The 22,089-nt window shown below is 33.6% G+C and overlaps 1 pseudogene; it reads right to left on the bottom strand.

The window, feature by feature from the left end:
* Nucleotides 1-616: 616 nt before the first annotated feature.
* Nucleotides 617-22,089, bottom strand: part of LOC122010034 — a 36,993-nt pseudogene continuing 15,520 nt past the window's right edge.

The following is a 22,089-nucleotide window of genomic DNA, read 5'->3' as shown; positions in this document are numbered from 1 at the left end:
TAAAAGCAGTTTTTGTCGATTTTTGTTTTTTATTTAAAAATGTTCCGAATCCGAGTTTTTCATGCATTACTTTTGTTTAATGGCTAATGGATGAATTCCGTTTAAATTTAAATTATAAAATTACTAATGGATGAATGGATGATTTTTGTTTTTTATAAAATTACTTTTGTTTAATGGCTAATGGATGAATTCACAAAGTAGGGTTTAAGAGGAACCCAATGAACCAAACAGAGATAGTCTGCCCGGCTCAAACAAGTCAAACGCTTATGCATGCGTGATAGTTGGAATCAAAATGGAACATCATTTCGTGGACGAAGAGACAGAATAGCTCCTGTCGCATTGACCTCCAATGCATGGGCATTGTAGGAGCAGCTCATATCCTAACACTGGAAGATTTAAATGGATCAAGTAACTTTACCAATCTTAGGACTTGAGTTGATAATCCATCACCTTTTTTTGACCTTCTTTAACCAGAAGACATTAATTGCATAGGCTTAGCCGCATAGGCATGCAAAGTTCTACATACATATAAATGATCAATCTAAACCATCTGATCCGGTGAGGGAAGGGATAGCATTCCAGTCCTAAATAACACAGATGGAATTCAAGAGAAGAGTTGCCTAGATATGAAGCAGGGTTTTCCATTTTCACGGCAAAATGAATCAAACATATGAACATGTAAACGAATTATCCTTTTACATTAGACCAATGAAAAACACTACAAATTACCTCGACTGGTGATTGCCAATGATCTTCTGATCTGCATCGCCATAAAAAGATAGGAACCAAGGTGCTTCAATACACAAGCCCAGCATCTCATCTCATGATCCCAATACCCCCCAAACACTTAGCAGATAACTCTCATCGCTCATTTACATGAATCTAAGTGACCTGCAATATCATATGAAACAATCATCGCTAAAGTGGCTCAAGGGGTCCACTTTTCAGTCTCTCCATCCTTGCTTGCAACCCGGACAATGCCTTCTCATCCATTGGAAGGATATTGCCCTGTGTTGGGGCTTCCCCATCACCACCACGTTCTATTCCGTGAAGGGTATTACAGTTGACATGACCAAATGGTCGAGATGAACCATCCAAATTGCCAGCGGCAGCAGCAGCCTGTATGCTTTTCATCCGTTCTCTGATGGCATCGAGGGTCCCCATTGTTACTGCAGGGGCTGGAAAAGCTTGAAAGTAAGAGCATGAACACATCATTCTAGCAATAAGATGTAACTCAAGGCAGACCTACACTCACAACTTGATAAGTACATTCACACACAAACCTGGACATAAAGAAAGAGACGAGAGTGAGTTACCAGCTGGATATCGGTCCATTCGTTCATCTCCTAAATGAGACCTAAACTCTGAAAGGTCAGTTTGACTTCTCAATGCAGGAGTTGTTCCGGCAATACCATCATCTGTGTATGCACTGGGATTTATGCTTTCAGCTTTTGCATTAACTGACTTTGTGTGTACAGGAGAAAGTGGTCCAAACTTTGGAGATGAAATAGTTGCCAGTGGTGGTGGAGTAGCTATGGGAAGACTGGAAGGTGTCCTTCCAGCTGCTGCATTCTTCTCCATCTGGATGAAGAAAAAACAAAATCCAGTTACAATGAACACAATATTCACGGTGCTATAAAGGAAGCTTTTTGGGGAAATCCTACAAACCTGAGCGAGCCCATCTCTAATATAAGTTCTAAATGCTTCACTCGCATTTTGGAGCTGGGCAAATATATCTACCTATAAATAAAACCAGAAGTTTCAGCATGCATAGTACAACAAAATATACAAATGAGTGAACAATATTAGTAGTATTTGGAACAAGGAATTCACCTTGGGATAGAGTTGAGTAATTCGGTAGAGTTCATATAATCCAATCGTACAGGTTTGCTTATCACCAATTTTCTTAAACACGGCAGCAAGTTCTTGCTGTTGCAAGTAAAATACGACCAAAATCAGATCCAACAGACAAAATAGAAAAACGCTAAAATCAGTTACAGAATTAAATTCTGCAAAAATTGATCACCAGCTTTAACAATGATTAAAAGATTAACATAAAATATAAGGAACAATAAAAAATTGACGTCACCAGCAGGCAAGCTGCAGTTAAACACACCTTCAATTGAGAGTCTGCTGATTGTGTTGCAGGAGCTGGACTATTAGAAGCAGTGTCACCCCAATGTGTTTGTCCCATGGGACCAGATGGAGTTAACATTCTAGCAGCGGCAAGAGTCTAAAATATTTGAGGAAAGAGTCAGTCAATTCAGATATAATCAACCAAACAAGAAACAAATATACAATTTTGGTATGACCACAATTTACCTGAAGATTTAGGTCAATATAAGCAAGAATGATCGGCTGAGGTTCGGTGTCTATGGGTACCATAGAGAGGTGACCCTTTATAGCTGTACCTCGGAGTTTCACTAATTCATGCAAAACAGTTTTAACCATCCTAAGTGGTTTATCATCTGCTCCAGCCCTGCAAGTAACATTGAGCACAATCAAGAGGATTATTAATATGTTAATTATTGAACCATCATAACTAATATGTTGACTAAATTACAAGATACTAGAAGTTATACCTCCTCCGAATCTCTTCCATCCCTAGTCCTTGCAAGTACACATGAATACTTTGAAGAACATGGTCAAGATCGACTTCATAAATTGTGCTCTGCAGTACCTGTATGAACAACATTGGTTGAAGCAAAGAAACAGTCAATACAACGCAGTTTTATACTACTGGATGGTACCTTTGTCAGCTTGATTAGACATTTAACAACTAGATCAGAGAACTTCTGGTTTCTGATGATCAGAGCCTCAGATGATGCAGGTGATGGCCACCTTGATGGGTCCAAAGGTCTCAACAAGTTAATTAACACCACAAAAGAAGATGTTCTTTCTGCATTATCCTGCTCAAACAAAGATAGTTAAGGATACATTTTCTATTTCATGACACACTTCTTGTAAAAATAATAACAAAAAAAACTAACCAGAATTTTGAGCATCAATACATTAAGTGCTTTCAATAATTGACTACCATCATCCATCAAAGGAACTCTTTCATCCAAAAGCCAAAGAAGAAGTTCAGTGATGAGGTTGTCTAATGTATTCTCCTTCACAGCATGAGCAAGTTTTTTGATCTGGAAGGTCTACAGAAGAGATTTTTCATTCATTCCATCCAAGAAATTGATGGGAAAAAGAAATCAACTAAAAGATGAGAATACCTGCATCATCGTGTTAAGCACATATTTACAAGATCTTGAAGAAGCTCCAGAAAGACTGAAATTAAAGGTGCTAGGAACCTGAATAATTAGACATGTATTAAGCAAATAAACAATAACATAGTTCCTTAAAATCACAGAAGATAGATCAAACTACCATTGTCGCTAAGCATGAAACCAATCTATCAGCATCTTTAACTAGCTCTTCAATTGCACTGTTGTCAGGGTCAGCTGTGACCTGTGTCAGCTCATGGCATATAACTTTCATGCCTTCAACTGACTGCACCAAGGCAAACGAGAAAATCTAAAGAAGAGTCCGGTTATCAAAAAAAAAAAAAAAAGTCAAAAGGGAGAGGAAGGGGAAAAAGGAAAGCAAAGAATATAAACAAAAATGTGACTATGGTTAGCCAAAAAATAGTATGTGACATTATTATAATCATAATTTATAATTGCTATACAGTAGAAGCATCAAAATAAGTTTCCTTCTTGTAGCACTAGAAAACGTAGATATCTAAAATAAGATATAACAGAAAGGATTTCCTGGAGAACAGAAATCTCATCAAATTCAACATCAATAGCCAAAAACTCAAGTCCACATTCAGAAGATATTGTTTAAATTTTATTTGACTTTACAATATGACAGGAGTTGTAAACCCACATTCTTGAAACCTTTCTAGAATGTTTTAGCAGTTTTCTCAAGCCTAATAATTTCATAATTTCCTAACATGAAATCTTAATGTTTATATTTATCTATTTCAAATTCCAGTCTAAAACCAATCTTGATAATCTACTGAAATGACACTTACCTGAGATATTCATTTCTACATCATTTATGTTTCCTATAAAAAAAATTAATAAACAAAAACAATATAGTGGTGCAGTGATAAACCAACAAGAACCTAGTTGTTAAAATTCTAAAATTATGAGGCATAGAAACAAAATAGTATAGGTTGAGCAAACCGCTAATAAAAGTGAATTTAACATTTATAACCAAGGATTGCAACAAAAACATTTTATCCTGATTAATATGTACTAGTATCAGAGATATAATACAGGCAAATGGAACCAATAGAAAATTATGAAATAAAAAATAAAAAATTGAATTGAAGGACACTTCACGTTTTATCAAGCCAAATGTTCCAATTTTGATAAATGATCAAACAGGTATACAAGTATGAGTAATTATTTCAAAAGTTCAGAAAGCTCTAGGCTACAGAAAGGAAGAAAGAGACGTGAAACAATTGAATGAGGCTAAAAAATTTTAGACCCAGGAATTTCAGCAGATGGACGAAACCACTACAAAGGTCAATTACTTCAAAATCTTACACAACATAATCAAGGAAAAAATAGTTTTTACCTCTATCTAAGATGATATTATTTCTTTATGGATATCATGGAACTAGTAAATAGTATCTGACTCTCTATAAAGAAAAAGGAGAATCACTTCTTGGGCAAATACAATCCAAAGTTGCATTTAGTTCCAATGTTTTCAAATTCATGTTCATATAGTGAATCATTTTGGTGATTCCATACTGTGAATGTACGAATCATAACTAGTTGGATTTAAAAAATGATAGAAAAGGAAGATTTTCACATACCAATATATATTAAATAAGGAAATGTCCTATTTAATAATACAACATGCTGAATATAGGATTATGATTTATTACCGACAATAGAGTTCATATTTACATTGATTAAAATTTATGCAGTGATGTCTTTTTTCATTTGGAAGTGAAATGAAACGATGCAATCAAATAGAAAACATGACAGCCACCCAGGTGCTTCAACTATAGGCAGTGATTGCGGACTCCACCCTCATCACCGTTTCTGAGTTTCCATGTACATTGGCATGGTTGATGTGAGGAAGGAAAAACTGTTGAAACATGAAGAGAGGAAGAGGAAAAGCTGATTTGATGAATTAAGATTTCTTCTTGGTCACCATCAACTCCAAAATTGCAGCAAAACTTATTCTTCTTCTTAGTCATCATTGCATATTGACCAATTTGATTCTGATGGATTTTTTTTCTTTCCAAAAATAATAAAAGATGATTCATGTCCAATGTTATTGAGACGAATCAACATCATTCTTTTAAGTTTTGATTCATATAAAATGATCCATATTGTTTTACATTTAAATTGTTACAGTTCTAAAAATTATGAAAAGCCCAACTTGTGGGTCTGAAAGGAAACAATCAGTTAAAGAAAAAGCACTACCTATTATTTCAACACATTGGCTGAAAAATGACTTACTGAAACTAATAATGGCTGAAAATTTTGCAAATAAAAAACCTGTTCAGGTAGACCCAATGCAATGATGTCAAGAGCTTCGTGCCAGTCTGTAGGACCATTTGTGGTAGCAAACTGTCGAGCTAAAATGTGTCTTTCATCAGATTCAGCATACCCAAAAGTTTCCCTGCTGTTAAGCATTATCAATAAAAGATAGGCCAAAACAAGAAGGATGGTTGTACATGGAATATGTGATTGCAGTTTAGCACAAGAAGCAAATTTTATTTTTTTCATGAATTACCATACCTTGCTTCTATTGGAACAGAAACAACACGTGAGTAAACTTCTCCACACTGTTCTGCTACATCCAGCCTGTGAATTCAACATAAGTTTAGACATCATGACAACAAAAGTGTGAAAGATCAGTGAAATACTGAAAAAAAAAAAAAAGATTAGAAACAACAACTTGCAAATCAAATTAGAAAAATTATTAAAAAAACATAGGAAAAATTAATTTCTTTCTAGCAGAAAGTTTCTGATGCTTTAAGTAAATACTTCCATAGATTAAGTAAGACTAACCATTTGAAATAAAAATAAAAACAAGATAAGCATCTAGTCAAGCAAAGAAAGCAAGAAACCATATAGTATAATCCAGGAACCTTCCTCATCAGAAAACAATGATACGTAGAACCATGAATAGGTGAGAAATAGTCCTCTCATATTTTACATTGCCAACAACTATCCAATACATCTAACATGATACATCACCACTATACGACAATAAGATCCTGACAACAACAGAAAAATGATTGCACATTCAGCTCATCCACCTCTAAGACACAGATAAGTGGCAAACTGATACCCAACAGATATAGAAGCCCCAAACTGCTTATTCCTTTCAAAGAGCCTTAGTGAATATGAGCACTAACCCTTCATATATAGTAGGAACTTGTCTGTATCAAAAGTTGCCCAAAAAAAATAACAAAGGCAAAACAGAGTGAGACAAGAAGTGGTTGCTTACCTAAATATATAAGCTACCATGTAATCAGCATTGTATTAGTGATAATAGAATAACAAAACTCGAAAGGTATCATACAATAAAGACACAACAACTAAAATGCAAGGGCCACAAATATACAAGCTAATACATGTGATTCACTGCTTCTTTCAACTTCATCCTCCAGACAAAAGATAGAAAATAACCTAGGCTGTCAAAGTGGGAATAGCACTAAATTTGGTAGCTTTATAATGAATAGTATTTTCCATGTAACCAATCCTCGTCACTCGCCAGATTTCGTAAGGAGACCATCATTCAGACGTCAAGCCTACAGGCTGTGATGAAGATTTCTGTTGCACAAATGCTGAAACACAAGGATGTTATGTGTGACTTGGCATGCTTCTAGCTAGAGATAGGGCCACAATGTCTCATTTTTATTTTCTTTGAAAAGGATTGCCTGAGTTCATTTCAACCTAAGGAAAACAAAGACGAGCAATAGATAAAAGCTCTGGCCTTATGATGATAAAGTTGGTTTAATCTTTTGCTTCAAAGGAGTATAATCATGATAACTTCTATAACCTTTATATAACCTCCTTCAAAGTGAATGTACCATAAGGATTTTATGTTTGAAAACATAGGGAAAATATATGCTGCATTTCAAATGAGAAAGAAGAGATTACTGCTTCTATGTCTACTCTTAAAAGAAGAGGAAAAAGCATCCAGAGCAAATGACTAAATGGGTAAAAGAACAATACACCACATGAGAAGAGAAGATAACAGAAAAATGAGAAGAGCAAAATATTTTCTTGAAGAAGGCACAGGGGCTGCAGTCAATTAATTGTGGGTTGTGGAGGGCAGAGGATAAATGAGATGTGGAGAGATCAGGAGGGAAAGTGTGGAAGGGAGGCAGAAGCTGCACTGATTCTTAATCAATCTGCAGCCTCCCATGTAAACGAAAAAACCCTAGAAATGCAACGTAACATTCGCCAATTCCAAGCCCAAGTTACAACTGCGAGAGCAATATATGAAATAGGCAAAACGATAATCACATCTGAGTCCTATATCCTAGCAGTTCAAAAAGCAAAAGGAAAAAATAAATGCCTACTCATGCTGTAATCTTACAAAAGTTTTACAAAAAATCATGTCATATATCAATTTATTAATCAGATTAACTGTTTCTGAAACATAAATCTCTAGCAAAATGAAAATTAATTTATAAAAATATATGAAAATTTTAGTATAATGGAAAACTACACATACACTACCAAAGAGATTTTCCAGAAAAATAGAATTAAATAACTTGTATCCAGCATTTGCATCGTGCGAAACAAGGATTGCAGAATTTGATATTAGATAAATAAACACAGACAAATATAGAGAAAGAGAAAGAGAGAGAGGAAGAGAGACCCATTCTCTCGGACTGAACGCCTTAGAGCAGCTCTAGCCTCACCAGGCTTGCCTTCCTTTCTCTTCTCCATTTCTCGAGCCTGAGAATGAAAGGATAAAAAACACATACTAAAAAAAAGAGCATTGAAAACAAACAACAAAAAACAGAAAGTAGTCATCGCGATAGAAATTATTATAGCTTTACAGCTTATGACAATCCTATGATATCTCAGTCATCATAAGATGGAAAGAAGCATGTACTAACCTTCCATTTAAATCTATCATCTAGCATACTCCTTTGAGCATCAGAAAGCTTCCCAACATATCTCCAGACATCTTCACCTGTTACAGAACAGACAGATAATTGCAATCAATGTAACCTGAGCATCAGCCAGATAATATTTCAAAATTTAGAGCACAAAGGGCATACCCAGATGTTTGTAAGCAGTAGCCAATGTGTTAAGAGCAGCTTTCCTGATTTCACCATCACGCTCAGATGTTAAACCAGCAACAAGTTGCAAAGATTTCAACTGTCCACTAATCTAAAAAACAACATATAAGAAAAACATGTAGTTGATAAACAAATACACTGATAGTATGATGACTATAAATTAACCTCAGCTCCATAATGGTCAAGTAGGTATTCAATAAAATCAACACATTCTATCCGAGTCCGATTATTCTTTGATCGCAGGCCTTCGAAAATATAAGGAAAGAACTTTGATGCTGAATAATTAGTAACAATTTTCTTCATCAATTCACGCATCTTCTCCCGGACTTTTTCGATGTTATGACCAAACTGCAGCAAGAATAGTTGAATGCAGCAACCAAGCAGTGAGCACCAAATTAAAAAAGAAAATATAAATGTATTCCACCATGCATGCATTTACTCTACAGGTTTCAAAAATTATATATAAAGAGAATCTTCATGGCATCAAAGAACATATACGACCAAACTATATATTTAAAACAACCTTCTCAACAAGGCATGGAAGAAATATTGCAGCTTCAGCCTCAGTCAGACTGTAATTTTCATCCTTTAGAACATCAAAAAGTTCTGGGAGGAATTCAAGCACCTACAAGCAGTAGTTAAAAAGAGAAAAGATAATTTCTTACTCAACACTCTAAGCAGCAAAACAAGCTAGTCAATAAGAAAACAAAACATGTTTTACCTTCAACAAGCATGTCGTATTTGACTCGCAAAATCGTAGAACGAACCATCTCAAAAATATGTCGAGTAGTTCATATATATCAGTCCTATGAGATGGCAAAGCCTAAATAAAGACAAGAAAATTACTCAAAACAAAACATCAATGAAATATACATGCACAATCCTTTATAGCAAACTTGGGAGGAAAAAAGTCGATCCACCTTTTGCAACAACTCAAGTCCATCTACTTGCTTCTTGAAGTCTGGGCTTAAAAGTCTCCTATGGAGATCTTCTCTGAAATGCTTTATGAAATCAAACTGCAGTAGAAATTTTAATATCATAACAAAGAATGCTTAATATCTTATCACATAAAAACAAATACTCTTCTAAATTTATAGGAACAAAAAGTTCTGCATGTCCACACGGACCACACCATCACATGAGGGTATTGCCACCCGTGCACACAGGTCTGGCTCACTGCAAGGCCATGAGCAGTAGCCAAATAAAAATGCCTAATACGATAGTACAGTGATTTCCTAACGTTTAGCCTAAGTGTTTTAATGTTTTCTTCATAATGCAAACAAACCTAACTAGCACGTTATGTCATATTTATGTTATTTCTTTACATGATTAAATTTATCTCATGGTAGCTTTTTTGCTACTAAAGATTTTGAAACTTTAATTTTCTAGACAATGTAGAAAATAAAAATGGAGGAACATGATTATAAGATTGGCAAAGCTTGAAAAACAAAATATAGAGATTTAGAGATGCATAAAAGATAAAAAATGACTGTTCTTGCTGTTGATAAATTCATAATGCAATCAAGATTAAAATTGTACTACACTATTAATGAACAATCAAATAATAAAGATATGTAAACATAATACTTGGACAATAATTTTATTAAAATTTAGAAGAATTTAGGAGATAAAGTTAATTTGGTTAGCCAAGTTATTCAACAAAATTTTGAGAATTAAGATGGAATGAAGGAAAATTTTTTAGTAACACTTAATAAGAAGAAAGTGAAACACCCTGCTGTGTGCTTATAGAAGAAGGATCAGACATAGAAATTTGCTTAATAATAAGAGATGAAACGAATATTTTTGAAAGATAATTGGTTTATACCCGAACGACCAACATATATGCTATTTATTTGGACCACTAATAGAACATATCAAATGTAGAGAAAAGGAATTTGGAATGTTTATTGAATTTACAAAAAAAAAGTTAGGATAGCTTTAAGGCAATGTGGTGATTTTTTTTTAAAAAAATGATAAACTCAATTAGCCTCATTGACTAGCTTTGAGGGTGACCGGCCCAGCCCTATGAAATTTTTCCACCGACCACGAGGGTAATTCGGAAAGCGCGCGCGGTGACCAATCCAAAAATCCAGCATCCTTTGATTGCCCACCCCATTTGGAAGAAACATTCTTACAAATACGCCATAGCTAGGGATCCAACTACGGATGCCTGGGTGACAACCTAAATGTCTTACTGCGGCACCATAGCCCCGAGACAACAATTTTATTTAAAATGTGGTGAATTTTTTAGAATGGATATTTAGTAGTCATCTCAATGTAATAAGGATGCAAATAATAATATATTCACAAGTGTCAGAGCTATTAGCTTTTATAGCTTTTTATCGAATCATGTAGCTAAGTTTTCGAAATTACTAAATTACGTATCCACTTTCCGTTTTAGCCCTGGGCAGTCGACTGATAAAAAAATTCAATTGAATTGATTTCTGTTTGAAAATCAATCGAATGATTTTTAACACCAGTCGAATCAATTTCTCTCTATGCTGCAATTTCGAGCAAATCAGTCGACTAATAATGAAAATCAATCGAACCGATTTACTTCTGTATCAAAGTCGATTTTTTACAGAATCAGTTGATGGACTAAACGACCTCGGATTGATATGAAACTAATTCTTATGTGTTCGGCTAGTTCTCCTGATTATATTTATGCCCTCAAACTTCAATTTAACCAAATACATTGAGAGCAGTGATTTTTTGAACACGAATGTGTTCGAAAAATTTAATTCGTGGTCCATCAGTCGATGGACCACACATCTTCGAATTTACATCAAATTATTTCATATGTTAGGCAAGTTCTCCCTATTCTGTCCATGTCCTCAAATGTCAATTTGACTCAATATATTAAGAGCCTTGATTTTTTAAACACAAACAAAACCAGCTGATGGACCAAATAACTTCAAATTGACATGAAACTAGCTCCTATGTGTTCGTTGACTTCTTCCAATTATATTCATGCCGTCAAATATCAATTTGATCCAATATATTGAGAACAGTGATTTTTTGAACACGAATGTGTTTGAAAAATTCAATTTGTGGTCCATCAGCCAATGTTGCCCCAAACCGACTGATGGACCAAACGTCCTTGGATTGGCATAAAACTAGTTCCTAAGTGTTCGTTTACTTCTTATTATATCTATGTCCTTAAACATCAATTTGTCTCAATATATTGAAAGCAGTAATTTTTAAATACAAATTAGATTTTTCGAACACATTCGTGTTAAAAAAATCACCGTTCTCAATATATTAGGTCAAATTGATATTTGAGGGGAAGGATATAATTAGGAGAAATAGTCGAACACATAGGAATTAATTTCATGTCAATCCGAGAACGTTTGGTCCATCAACTGATTTAGGCAAAATCGGCTGATGGACCAAATGTCATCGGATTGACATGAAACTAGTTTCTATGTGTTCGGTTAGTATGTTCAAAAAATTCAATTCTCAATATATTGGGTCAAATTGATGTTTGAGGGCATGGATATAATCAAAAGAACTAGCCGAACACAAGAACAACTTCATGTCAATCCAAGATCATTTGGTTCGTCAATCGATTTTGTTCAAAATTGACTTTGATACATAGCAAATCGATTCGACTGATTTTCATTATCATTCGACTGATTTGCTTGAAACTTCAGCATAGAAAGAAAATTGATTGTTAAAAATCAATCGACTAATTTTCAAATAGAAATCGATTCAACTGATTTCTTTTTATCAATCAACTGATTTAAGAACGTAAAGTGGGTATGTGATTCGATAATTTTGAAACTAGCCTACGTAATTTGGTAATTTCGAAAACTTAACTACGTGGTTTGGTAAAAAGTTGTAGCTTGTAAGTTCACATCAATGTCACCTCCAAATCTTTTGCATTAATATAGATGAACTCACCAACATATTCAACATGAATATCCTGGGTGAATGTCATTTGTGCACTATGTTGTGCTAATTGACAAGAATGTAAATATGCTAAAATCAAAGCTTGAATTATGAGAAGAAACTTCAAAAATGAATACTTTGGGCATGCTACTCAAGAAGGATATATCAATCAATATCATTAATAGAAAAAAGAGCTTGTGTGATATTGTCATATGCCCATTAGAATAAATGAAAAATTGTATAATAACATTGGTTGGTAGCATGGCCCACTTTTTTGTTTATTGAAGTGAAAGACAATTAAGAAACACCTCGAAAAATAAGCATTGAAGGAATAAGAACACTAAGATGGATATGTAGTTACTATAAAAAAATACTACAATTACAATGCAATTAAGTGAATATCCAATAAATAACAAGATGCCGAATAATAGATTAAGGTAAAAACATGTTTAAAGGTGACGGATAAAACAAGTTAGATGCTTTGCGATTAGACCCTTCATCTACCCCCTTTGTACCTATATTATAATTCGGACAACCCTATTGATCACGTGTAACCTTTTACAAATAGTTGCCAAACATTTAGATCCATGCTTGTATGAAATATCATACCCGAGTTCGAGCAACGTAGATAAATTGAATTGATTACATTTGAAGGTGGCCACATTTGAGATGCTAGACATCCAATATCGACATAGGTGTGAGGTGACACACATATACAATCATATATCAATATATTACTATTTATTTAGAAGTAATTAAGTGTAGCTTCAAACATTTTAATATTCAAAGATGACTAACCAATTAATAGTTAGATGAGTTGAATCAATTAGAGTTAATGGTCCCAAGGATAGAGGGAGTCAAGAAACTGTAGTTGATGTAAAAAAAGATTTAATTAATTTGAATTTTACTAGTGAGGTAGCCTTGCGTAGTATTTAAAGGAGGGAAACCACAACATGGCTTGATGATGCATCACTATCGGCCATCTGCTCCGAAGAGTAGATGAATTCTTTTTTCTCAGAATTATAGAACATATCATATTATGAGATAAGCCCCCACAACAGCTTGAAAGAAAAGATACGAGGGAGATAGAACAGGAATAAAGAAACAAGCACCATAGCATGAGGATAGGAACTTTTTATCAGACATTTCTCGTCCATTATTATAGCAGTCTTAAGCAAGCTCCAAACTGTAAAAATAAATAAATATTTCAGATATTTTGAGAAAGAAACCTCTAACTCCTGAATTTGTTCTGGACGTGGCTCCTCAAACTTATATCTCCGAGGAACATGCTTCTCCCTATCTTCCTGCATAGTATTCATGCAGAAAATTTTGAGTAATAAATAAATACATGTTCAAAATATCAGCACAAATATAAGTATTTTTCCCATAATAAACCTTATTGGAGTCTTTAATGTTAAATAAAGGCTGTGACTGGACAGCAAGATCTTGAACAGTAGCAAAAGGGTCAAGTTTGGAAGTCCTTGTTGGAACATTTCTCTGGCAAAACAATAATATTAAAAGTAAGTCCCATCCACTTTTGAAGTTATTTTACAACTAGGGAGACAACCACACCATTGGCATCATCTTGCTGCCAGGTCTACGGTCATTGCCAACATTTGATACTAGCTTTCCATTCTTCATGGTGGACTTGGAAGTCAGAGCACCAGAAATCACTCTTGTGGATTCTGAAAATTCTGAAGGCAACAAAGTAGAATAAAATTCAAACCAGGTGGCTTTAAACACTCAGGTTGAGTTCAAGACATGAGACTTCAAGTAAGATACCTTCGATAGCACCAGAAGGCTTTAAACGCTCAAGTACAATGGTCAAAGCAGGTCCCTTCACATCCTTCATACATTTGTTAGTCTGCAAAATTAGAAGACAAATGGAAAAAGGTGTTGATAATCCATATCATCATTGTCTGAAGAAGAGACCAAAGGTTTAAAAAAAAGCTTCACATACTGCTTCTTGTCCACAGACTCTAAGGACTTCAACAATACAGGACTCAGCAGCCTTGCGAACATCTGCTGATTTATCCTGAACAAAGAAATGTATTTGATAAGAGTATTTCTACCCAAAGAAAGTGGATCTGATACAATTGTAACTTAGACTTACAGTCATAGCAGTAGAAATTGGCTTAAAAAGTTGTGAAGCATCAGCTAAATCATTTTCCTCTGACAAATGCCGTGTTAACCAATCAAAAAGATCTTTCCGGCCCTCAGCGCCAAGTTTTGCATCAGCCAAAGCAACTGTAATATATGGAATCTAGAAAAGATGCATCAGATAAGTAACCAGCCAATAAAAGGAGACAGCCAAGGAGATCACCATAGATCGAAAGGTACCATTTTATCAAGGTGAACTGCAAGGATCCACGAATCTAAAGTACTCAACGTGCATTCTCTCATGTGCTTCTTATTATCACCCAAACACTTTAATACATCTGATAGAATCCCCTATATAAGAAACAGCAGCAGTGATAACAAATAAAGGCTTAAAGTAGGTATGATGAAAGAAAAAAGTTAAAAAGAATTTGTTAAATCGGACTGCCTACCTTACTAGATTTCTCAATAGGAAGGCCCATTGCTGATGCAAGACCACTAATAGTAGCCAAAGTTGACATTATCAAGTTTTTGTTACTATCATATAGACGGCTTCTAAGAGCACCAAACAACTCAACTAGCATTGGAGAAATAAAATAGGCCAGTGAGTTCACAAATATTGTGACTGAGAAACAATGGGAATATGGTGCGACCTATACCAGTTCCAGCAGGTTGGATACGCCTATGTGCTTCTTCCATAATTTTATTAACAGATTCAATGGATTCCAAACGAACCTATATATCGAGAGAAGCAAATACAATTTGCATTAACACAGAAATGCTAATAATTACAAAAAGATTGGATAATCACTCTGAATCTCATACTTTCCAGTCAGGGCTTCCAAGGTCCTTCAACAGATTAGGTGTTATCTTTGCACTAATATCCTCACGAGGAAGCCCATCAGACCCAGATGCAGAAGTAGGCAGTCCTGAATCCAATACTTTTACCAATTTCTTGGGAGCTGCTGCAACACCCTATCAATTGTCAAATAAGAAATTTTAGTGATGAATTAAATAAGTTCAATGACAAGATCTCGTTACATGATTCATATTTTACCTCATATGGATTCTTTTCACACTCAGCATCCAAAGCACTTAAAAGAGCAGGCTTGACATCAGTCAGAAAACCTTTAATGTCTGTGAGGAAGCAAAGCTTAGACACCATTGTCATAACAACTATGATTTGAAAAGTAAGAATTTTACCAGGGCCAACAAATTTATGTAAGATCCCAATAAGTTTGACAGTTGCATTCCTGATTTGTGCAGTGCTAGATTGCAGCCCGAATTCTTTGCAAAAATCAATTAAATCCTGCAACAAGACACTTACCGTGAAGAGAAAATTTCATGAGAATCACTGATCACAAAAAGACACCAATAGCACATATCCATAAAGATCAAATCTAACCCATGTGATGAAGTGGCAATTTAGAAGGAAAGAGAGCCTTCAGTGGAGCAACTCATTGAAGAAAACTCTTGATTTAGAGATCCAGGAAATATAACAGTAGTTCCATACCCAAAAGGCACAACACCACACATCGTTTTGGAAATTTTTTGACAGTGGAAGCTATGTGCGTAATGACCTCAATGACTTGTTGTTGGACCTGTCCCATAAACATGTTAGAATCTTTTAGCAGGAAAGTATAAAAGTCAATAACTATCTTTCATAATTTCTACATTGGAATGTTACCTGTACGTTTTTCTCACTCCATCCAGGTACAACACATAAAAACCGAATCAAAACTTCAGCATATTGATTAAGATCCTGAAGATTCTCAATTTCCTGCTTAAAAAAGCCAATAGCTGCAAAAGATGTATCTTGGTCAGTGTCACTGTGTTTACCAGTATCAATTTAGCAATGATTAATTTGACCACATGATCTGAATTATGACAAAGCAATGAAAAACTTCTAGGTTACACTACTTTGGAATTTGATAGTTACAATAAAACATGCTATTCAAATTAGCAACACAATTTATATTGATATTTCTATATGAATGGAAACCATATAGAGACAACTAAAATTAATAATAACTGGAGTTCAGAGTTATTACTCTTTAGTTCAGAGGGATTCATTACCTTCTAGCCTTTCCTTCCAAACACTACTCTTTAGTTCAGAGATAATTTCCATCTTTATAAGCGATCCCAATCTTCCTTCAATTTCCTCTAAACTCATTTCACCAGGCTATTATGGATCATGTAAATTTGAACCGAGATAACATAGAACAGTGTATTAGCAACAAATCTACCCAAAAGATCTATTAAAAAAATATTCTACATAGTTTTTTCTCTTTCTTTGATCAGATTCTATGTAGAAGAAGAAAACAAGATATCTTTAATCCCAAAGAAAAAGGATATGGAGTTTTGCTGGACAAATTACCTCAACATCTTCAATCTCGACAAAAGCCTTTGATTGTCCCACCCCATCCACCTTTTTCACACTGGTCTTTGCAACAGCACTTTTCTTAGTAGCGGGCTAAAAAAGATATTCAGTCAAATTGCACTTTACTAGTTGGATATGAAAATCACTTGTTATATATTATATCACAACTCACCAATACTTGGGCAGATTTCTTCCCATTAAGCATGCTAGCAGCAGACCGCCTTACAAATGAGTTATCAGTGCCCTATAAAAGGTGATGTTAAGGAACAAAAATTAGGTACTCCCACCACATGATATATAATTAGCTATATATTGTACTCATTTATGTGGTAGTTCTTCCAGAAAAAAAGCAGCAGGGAAATGGTATTATGGCTGCACATGTTCACACACATATATACAAAAGCCAAAATGACAGAACTATGGCAACATGGTTGAAATAGCTTAATGTCTATAGTATATCAAAGATACAAGGTTTAAAATCTTGACCCGTGCCAAGGTTTCAGTCTCAGACCGGAACGATATAGTTTCAGTATCATATCGTATCGTGCCGATACGATTTCGGTATTTTTTTTATTTATATATAGTGATTATTAGATAAATATATTTATTGTGTATAATTTAAAAATAAGTTATATGTTGATTTTATATAAATTCTCCATTATTAAACAACTTAATATTATTAGAAAAAATAATTAAATATAGTTTTCTTTTAAAAAAAATGGATTTATCAGTAACTCAAATTAAAATTGATACATCATATTATCATAATATGCAACATTACTAATACTAAAAAGAGTGACGTGAATCACATTGAAGGGTTCTTGTCATATTTTGCTTAAATAACCTTTATAGTTCTCCAATGTCCAAATTAAATAATTATTATATAAATTAATACAAAAAACTATTTTATATATAATAATCATATAAATTAACTATTTATTTATTTATTTAATAATTTAAATAATATATATTTAAAATAGTAAAAAAAATTAGAATATCAATTAAACATTAAAATAGTAAAAAAAATATAAAATAATTAAAAATATATATAAGAATATAAATTTGATTTATTAGAATTTTTATATATTTTTTTTAGAATTTTTAAATAAAATTTAAAACAGTAAAAAATAATTTCAGAATATTATTTAATAAAATTTATTAATTTTTAAAAAATTTTAAATATATTTTTTATATTTTATTAGAATAATTTAATTAGGGTTTATGAAACCTCTTTAAAATATCATAGTTAAGTAGGAATTGTTTGATTTAATTAAGGTTAATTTTGCATGGTAACGCCATGCGCTGCAATCGCGGCGCACCGCAACCCACAGCTGCTTCCGACTTCGCCGAAGGAGTCCAGCAGCACTGGAGGCGTCCGGCGACATTTTCGGCGCTCACAAAAACATTGTGTTGTGACGCCTCCAGCACCTGCGCCGCTTCAGGTGTCGAAAGCATCTGGCGACGTTACCCATGTTGTCGCGCGCGCGCGTGCGCGATTCTTCTTGGTGCATGCAATGATGCGACAAAATCGTCGCTGGCCTGGTACCGGTTTCGATGCGCGGGTAGAACGGTAAGTTTTGCCCATTCCGCCCGGCACAAAACGAAATTTCGAGCTGTGCAAAGATATGTATTCGTGTATACATGATTGAAGTATCAAACAAATGAACAGAAAATATGCATGATACAGCCTTGGAGCTTCATCTAATTTAGTCAATTAGCAAACAAAAATCAAGTCATATCACTATATGCATTGAAAAGGAAATTTATATTTCTGTCATGTCACAAAAGTTGATCAATTTGAAAGGGAAAACACATCTAGAACTACTTCATAAACCAGAGAATTTAAGAAATCTTCCAGGTGACTGTATATGTAATGAAAACAGAAAGCGTCAAAGAAATGACTTCAAGGCTTCTAGATTGTTTATTCATCCATAAGGTCGAGAGAGGAATAATTCTGATGATGATAGTGTAACAAGAAATAAAAATCGTAGTTTAAAGCCAATCAGTTCAAAGCTCCTAAAATTATATAATCTTTTGAGATACTAAGGTAATATACAATACAAAGCTTCTATATGATACTTGGTGGATGTAAAATTGACTTTTTCCTCTTCTATCTTCAATGTAGTTACTCAAAATTGCTCTTTATTTCTTTACTGTGTTGAAATATCATACTAGCATCAATATAAGAAATTCTCATTTAATTATTTAGTTTATTGATAAACCAAGATAATGACTATCAAGAAAACAAAGTTATAAGTAATTACTGCAAGTGACAAATTGGTGACAAAGTGGAAATTTAGGTGAATGTTGATCACTGTCATAAAAATAAAATAAAAACTCACCCTGGAACCAGATAAGCTGGTACTTGAATTAGCGGGTGGAGCTGGATAAACACAGTAGAAATTAAGAATGTTAAAATCAGAAAAAAAAAAAAAACTCATAAAAAACTATTGGATTTGTCAAGAAAATAAGAAAATGTTCAAACCTGATCCTGAGGTTAGGGCCTCACCGCCACCAGGGCTTCCAATCATATCAGATAACTTCTTTTTCCTAACCTCATCAAGTTTCTCTAATGACCTTTCTAAGGGTCTCATGCCAACCATCTTAAAGAATTAAAATACAAGGTTAGAAAATTTTAGAATATAATCTAATAATAGTATCCACTAGTGGGGGGAAAAGAAGCTTTTCTCTTGCACCTTAGCAATAGCCGCTAATGAAGCAAAAGCTGCATCTCTCACTTCAGGGGTCCCGTCATTTAGGCTCTTCAAATTTTACAAATGAATCACGAATAAATATCCACAAATTCCACAATTAGTTAAATAAGTCATGTTTTGTTTTAAGAATAAACAAAACATTCTCTTGCTGACCTCCAAAAATATAGGAACAAAATCCTTGTGCAATTTAAGAATAGTAGCTTTATTATTTGTCTCAATGCAAAAAGTGACCCAATTCAGTGTCAACGAGCGTACAAGTGGAACCTTATTCTTCACAGCCACTTTTACATCTGTAATGAAAACAAGCTACATTCAAACAAAAGATAGTTCCACATTTAAACATCTAATATAACTTGTCGGGTAACAAGTTGAAGCTCCATACCGACATTCATAACAGATATCAAGAGAACAAACAATTTTGAGTTACTATTTTCATAATGAAAACATATAGATAATAAAGGTTAAATTTAGAATGCAAATCCACCATCTGCTTCATAATAAAAGTTGGTCATTCAGAAAGTTGATGATCATGATGGAGGGAAATGACTAATGCAGCCAACCCCAAGTTGCTGGAAAAAACACATAATGATGGTGATGAAACAAGTTAATTTCAACATGAAAGATTTAGGTCATATGGGTTAATTTCTATTCTGCATGTGACTAAAATCAAGCAGTTGGTTATTTAGAAAGCTGTTGATGATGACAATAAGTTACTAATTTCATCACAAACCATATGAATTACTAGTTTCATCACAAAAAACCTAAAGGTAATAGGGGTTAGCATATAGAATGCCATCCTTCTGCTGCATAATTAAAAAAAAAGCAGTTGTATGGTCTCTCTTAGATGCAATAGTTAAATCTATACAAAGAAAACTTATTCATTTTCAAGAGAAAGACAAAGGATTCAAGTACAGATTCCATATCTGATCAAAACATAAAGGTTAAAAACAGAAAAGTTACTGAACATCCATCATCACAATATAAACATGGAAACATTGGTTATTCAAAACAAGTGCATAGACTTAGCATAATCGAGTGTTTGGAATCACTATAAATATAGCCATAGTTGGTATTTACTTATTGAAAAAAAAATACACAAATTTAAAAATATAAACAATTCGTGCATCAGATGTGACACACAGAATTGTGCAATATGTTGGTTGTAAGACAAGAATTACCTTCAATAACATCAGCCAACATTAAGCATCCAGACTTGTGCATCGCCTGAAGAGTTTGAGTCAAAGCATCAGTCAGAGTTGGTTTTTTCTCCTTCAACTTTTCCTGAAAAAAATGTAAATTTGTATGATGATTAGAATGGCAATTTGAAACATAATTAAGTAGGAATTAGAAAGCCTATGTAAAAAAAAAAATCTTAAACCAATAAAGATGATAACTAACATAAATTTGCATTCCAAATATACAAGCCAACATTTATTTTGAGTCTACTTGAGAGGAAGGGAGCCCAGATGATAGAAGGGAGGAAAGAAAGCAACCAATTCCCTTGTGTCCTTCAGTATTAGCCAAAAGGAGCATTTTCATTTGTCAAATTAAAATCCAAGTTTCTTAGAAAGATTACATAATTGTTCCTCTGCTTCTTTTCTATTGTTCAAACAACAATTAACACATTACTCTTCTACTTCAAATCCTTTGTTTCTAAAGTTTCTCTCCTCAATTAAACCATTGGGTATGTTCTACCTATACAAGTACTAATTAGCAAAATTTCATCTACTAATTTGACTAGGGAAATTTATCTATATAACTAGAAAATTAATTTCTCCTGGATTACTTTATTGTCAACATGAACCTTTTAATTTTAATCTTTTATATTCTAATTTTACTCAAACCTCTACATTCTATATCCTAGCTTTAGTAATTCCATAAATATCATTGGCTTTTTGAAGTTTCTAAATTTTTGTATGATTTAAACTTTGCATCTTTGCCTCGATTTTAGAAGGGGAGTCTTGGCGCAATGATAAAATTGTTGCTTTGTGACCAAAAGATCACGTGGCGGGAGCTTCGTGCACCGGGCTGCCCTTTTTTTATCTTTGCCTCGATTTTAGTTATATTATGCATAATAAATCCTCCCTTTTATAAATTTTTCAATCTATTAAAATATATTTCATCAAACTAATAGTCATATGTAACTTATTACAACTCATCAATTACTCGCTATACGTTTATACAACATCAACTTTCCAAGAATTTAACAACAAATAACTTGCGCTACAATAACACAACACATCCAACCATAAGGTATTATATCCATACAATTCACAATTTGCGATTCAGTTCACATATAAATCAATACTATTCTTACATATGAATGAGAAGTAAAAACAACTGTGAAAATTTAGTTCAATTTAATATGATTCACTGCAAATTTTATTTTGTCAAACTCTAAATCTAAGAAAGAAAATAATCTAAAAGCAATTTGACTGAATAAAAGTAAAATTAACCCATTAAAAAATTAAATTAAAAATACACAATTTGCTAGAAATTAAACCAAACTTATTATAGTATAAGAAAATTGATGAATTTTATATGGTGCGGTATTAGTAAAATGGCCAAAGAGTAAAATATCAAAGTTAACATGGAATAGATTAAAAAAAAAATCAAATAGAGATAGAGTTCCACCATAGGTAATGTGAACTCAACCCCTAACAATGGTTGAGAAAAATAAATTTTCACATTAACACATAGAATAATAATTAAAGCAAAGTCAA

This window comes from Zingiber officinale, chromosome 8A (assembly GCF_018446385.1).
Source record: "Zingiber officinale cultivar Zhangliang chromosome 8A, Zo_v1.1, whole genome shotgun sequence".
NCBI lineage: Eukaryota > Viridiplantae > Streptophyta > Magnoliopsida > Zingiberales > Zingiberaceae > Zingiber > Zingiber officinale.
The sequence above is the reverse complement of the archived record's forward strand: the minus strand, read 5'-3'. Positions and strand labels throughout refer to the sequence as shown.